This window comes from Hyaena hyaena, unplaced genomic scaffold, assembly GCF_003009895.1.
Source record: "Hyaena hyaena isolate Hyena2069 unplaced genomic scaffold, ASM300989v1 scaffold_1376, whole genome shotgun sequence".
NCBI lineage: Eukaryota > Metazoa > Chordata > Mammalia > Carnivora > Hyaenidae > Hyaena > Hyaena hyaena.
Genome location: NW_024082009.1, coordinates 332,495 through 337,617, shown reverse-complemented (window position 1 = coordinate 337,617; position 5,123 = coordinate 332,495).

The window sequence follows — 5,123 nt, the reverse complement described above, 5'->3', positions numbered from 1 at the left end:
AGCCCAGCAGGCCAACAGCCCAGCCAAGGTACAGGCCTATGGTAAGTGAGGTCTAAAATTGACAGTGAAGAAGGTAGAGTTCCAACTCACCACCATGTTAAAGGGGCTTCTGTAACTGACTGTACTTAATGGAAGGAAAAAGGAGAGATGAGTGGTAGGCACAAAGAATGAACTGTGTTGGAGCAACTCTTATGTACCTCTCCTAATTCTCTTCTCATTTTAGCTGTGGAGACTAGTTCCCATGAAGACTTAACCCAGATGCATTCAGGTGCAATTGGTCAGAACACTGCCTCAAGTCACCACTGGACACCTCTTACTTCCTGCTGGAGGGCTTTTATTATGCCTAGTCGTTAGATATTACAGAGCTATCTCAGCAGTCATGCTTCTGTAACCAAAATGTTCAGAGGAGTTAGTGCCCTGTAGCCTGCAGCCCTTGACCAATAGAGAAGGGAGATGATTGATAAACGCTTTGTCTTCCCTTAGTGGATGGATGCTTTCGAGACGCATCTCATGAGGCTTTCAGATGTATTTTTGCAGAACTGAGTTCTCTGTCATCCAAAAGAGTTACCCAACTCAATGTGCATTTTTCTATTGGCTTTCTCTTCTTTCCCGTTTTTACTCTAATTTTTTTTTAAGTTTATTTATTTTTGAGAGGGAGAGAGAGACAGAGTGTGAGACGGGGAGGGGCAGCAAGAGAGGGAGACATAGAAACCAGAGCAGTCTCCAGGCTTCTAGCTGTCAGCACAGAGCCAAATGCAGGGCTGAAACACACAAAGTAGGAGATCATGACCTGAGCCAAATTTGGAGGCTTAACCGACTGAGCCCCCCAGGTGCCCCACTCTCTCTGATAGTCGATGCTGTTTCCTGGGATCACATTCCCAAATAAATTCTCAAATATGTTTTTTTCTCAGTTGCTACTTTTGGAAGAACCCGGAGTAAGATGAATATATAATTTTTATTCATTAAAACCCTATTACAAACCTGTGATTCAAGGTATGCTTTAATTTTCTCACTTTTAACCAGATATATTTAATATATTTCAGAAATATATTAAATAAATCTGGACTATGTTAAAGCAAATATCTGACACATTTCATCTATAAATATATTAGTAAGTATCTCTGATATATAAGGCCACTGAAAAATATAATTGATAATCTCATTACTACATTCCCAAAAGTAATATTTTCTTAATATTATCCAATGCCTAATATATATTTAGTTTTCCCTAGTTGTCTCATAAATGTCTTTTTACAGTTAGTTTATTGGAGTCGGGATTATAATAGTTGTGTACATTATATTTGGTCAATCTCTCACAGTTCCGTTCCCTTCCTTCCTTCCTTCCTTCCTTCCTTCCTTCCTTCCTTTCATCTTTTTCTTTTTTTCCATTTACTTATTGAAGAAATTGGATCATTTGTCCTGTAGAATTTTCCACATTCTGGTTTTGGCAGTTTCTTTCTTCAAGGTTCACTTTAAATACAAACACTTTTTTTTTAATGTAAGCATCATTCCTAAAAAGTTTGCTCTGCAAAATGTGTGTTGCTGATTATTCTCAGTACAGTTTCCATCTCTGCTTCCTTGGTGCTGAATTTCTGATTTCCGACTGAGTGCTTCATATTCTCTAATGAGCTGAGGCAAAGCTCATTTCCTGTTCACTTGGAGAAAAAAGTGACTTCTTTATTGTATCAGTGCTGAAAATGTACTTCTACATTGAGTTGCACTTAGTATTTATATCATACCTCATTCGATAATGATTTGAGGTGTCCTACAAATGTGCATACAAATCAAGAATCTTTAATGCGTAAGGAATTAAAGGCAAAAGGAACACAAAGGTAGGAAAAATAGATATAAACTTTAGATGTCACTCTGAACAGAATGATGGGCACCAGAACACTTTATGTAAAATAATATTGGTTATTCTCTATAGTTGTAACCTATCAATGGTAGTACTGTTTGTTCACTACTGTATGCCAGGGCTTATCACCATGTCCAGCCCATAGAACGGTCAAAAACTAGTTGTTGACCAAATACTTAACTATTTATGCCCAATCACAGAATCTCTATGTGTGACTGACTGAAGCTACATGAGCCATACAGACAATATAAAACACAAATTCTATTATGTATGCATTCCTGGTTAAGTCTTTCTGGGAAAAAGAAGACATTGAGAGTAGAGAGCATGTAAGAATAAGTTGAGTAGGGGAAGATACCTTCAGATTAAAAGTAAGGGGATGGAGAAATATATATCATGCTACTGGAAATCAAAAGAAAGCTGGAGTAGCTATACTTATATCAGACAAACTGGACTTTAAATTAAAGACAATAACAAGAGATGAAGAAGCGCATTACATAATAATTACAAGGTCTATCCATCATGAAGAACTAACAATCATAAATGTCTATGCACCGAATATGGGAGCACCTAAATACTTAAAACAATTAATCACAAACAGAAACAATTTTATAGATAAGAATGTGCTAATAGCAGGGGACTTTAATACTCCACTCACAGCAATGGGTAGGTCAACCAGACAGAAAATCACTACAGAAACGATGGACTTGAAAGACACATTGGACCAGATGCATCTGACAGATATATTTAGAACTCTACATCCTGAGGCCAGGGAATTCACTTTCTTCTCAAGTGCACATGGCACATTCTCCAAGATAGATCACATGCTGGGATATAAAGCAGCCCTCAATAAATATAAAAGAATAGAGATCATACCATGCACACTGTCAGATCACAATGCTTTGAAACTCGAAATCAATCACAGAAAGAAGTCTGGAAAACCTCCAAAAACATAGAGTTTAAAGAACACCCTTCTAAAGAATGAATGGGCCAATCAGGCAATTAAAGAAGAAAATTTAAAATATATGGAAACAAATAAAAATGAAAATAAAACAATCCAAACTCTATGGGATGTGGCAAAGGCAGTCCTAAGAGGAAAGTACATTGCACTCCAGGCCTATTTCAGTAAATTAGAGAAAGCACAAGTGCAAAATCTAACAACTCGCCTAAAGGAACTAGAGGCAGAGCAACAAGAATGCCCTAAACCCAGTAGAAGAAGAGAAATAGTAAAAATCAGAGCAGAAATAATCATAGAGAACAAAGAAACAATTGAACAGATCAATGAAACCAAGAGTTGGTTCTTTGAAAAAATAAACAAAATTGACAAACCTCTAGCCAGGCTTCTCAAAAAGAGAACAGAGAGCACCCAAATAGACAAAATCATGAATGGAAATGGACTTACTACAACCAACCCCTCAGAAATAGAAGCAATTATCAGGGAATACTATGAAAAATTATATGCCAACAAATTGGACAACTTAGAAGAAATGGACAAATTCCTAAACACACACTCACTACCAAAATTCACATGGGAAGAGATAGGAAATCTGAACAGAACCATAACGAATGAAGAAATCGAATCAGTGATCAAAAATCTCCCAACAAATAAGAGCCCTGGACCTGATGGCTTCCGTGGGGACGTTTAAATCAGAGTTAATACCCATTCTTCTCAAGCTATTCCAAAAAATAGAAATCGAAGGAAAACTCCTGGACTCATTTTATGAAGCCAGCATCACTCTGATTCCCAAGCCAGACAGAGATCCAGCAAAAAAAAGAGAACCACAGGCCAATATCCTTGATGAATACGGCTGCAAAAATCCTCAACAAGATCCTTGGAAATCGAATCCAACAGCACATAAAAGAATTATCCACCAAGATCAAGTGGGATTCATTCCTGGGTTACAGGGCAGGTTCAACATTCGCAAATCAATCAATGTGATCCATCATATCAATAAAAGAAAAGATAAAAACCATATGATCCTGTCAATAGATGCAGAAAAAGCATTTGACAAAATACAGCATCCCTTCTTAATAAAGACTCTCGAGAAAGTTGGGATAGAAGGAACCTACTTAAACATCATCAAAGCCATCTATGAGAAGCCTTCAGCTAACATCATCCTCAACGGGGAAAAACTGAGAGCTTTCCCCCTGAGATCAGGAACACGACAGGGATGTCCACTCTCACCACTGTTGTTTAACATAGTGCTGGAAGTCCTAGCATCAGCCATCAGACAACAAAAGGAAATCAAAGGCATCAGAATTGGCAAAGAGGAAGTCAAACTTTCACTCTTCGCAGATGACATGATACTCTACATAGAAAACCCGACAGACTCCACCAGAAGCCTACTAGAACTGATCCAAGAATTCAGCCAAGTTGCAGGGTACAAAATCAACGTACAGAAATCGGTTGCATTTTTATACACCAATAATGAAGCAACAGAAAGAGAAATCAAGAAACTGATCCCATTCACAATTGCACAAAAAACCATAAAATACCTCGGAATAAACCTAACCAAGGATACAAGAGATCTGTATGATGAAAACTATAGAAAACTTATGAAGGAAATTGAAGAAGACACAAAGAAATGGAAAAACATTCCATGCTCATGGATAGGAAGAATAAATATAGTTAAGATGTCATTACTACCTAAAGCACTCTACACATTCAATGCAATTCCAATCAAAATTGCACCAGCATACTTCTCAAAACTAGAACAAACTATCCAAAAATTTGTATGGAACCACAAAAGACCCCGAATAGCCAAAGTAATACTGAAAAATAAAACCAAAACGGGAGGTATCACCATCCCAGACTTCAGCCTCTACTACAAAGCTGTCATCCTCAAGACAGTATGGTATTGGCACAAAAACAGACACATAGACCAATGGAACAGAATTGAGAACTCAGAAGTGGACCCAAAAGTATACAGCCAACTGATCTTTGACAAAGCAGGAAAGAATATCCAATGGAAAAAAGACAGCCTTTTTAACAGATGGTGTTGGGAGAACTGGACAGCAACATGCAGAAGAATGAAACTAGATCATTTTCTCACACCATGCACAAAAATCAACTCAAAATGGATAAAGGACCTGAACGTGAGACAGGAAACTATCAACACCCTAGAGGAGAAAGCAGGAAACAACCTCCTTGACCTCCACCGCAGCAACTTCTTACTTGACACATCCCCAAAAGCAAGGGAATCGAGAGCAAAAATAAACTGTTGGGACCTCATCAAGATTAAAAGCTTCTGCACAGCCAAGGAAACAACCC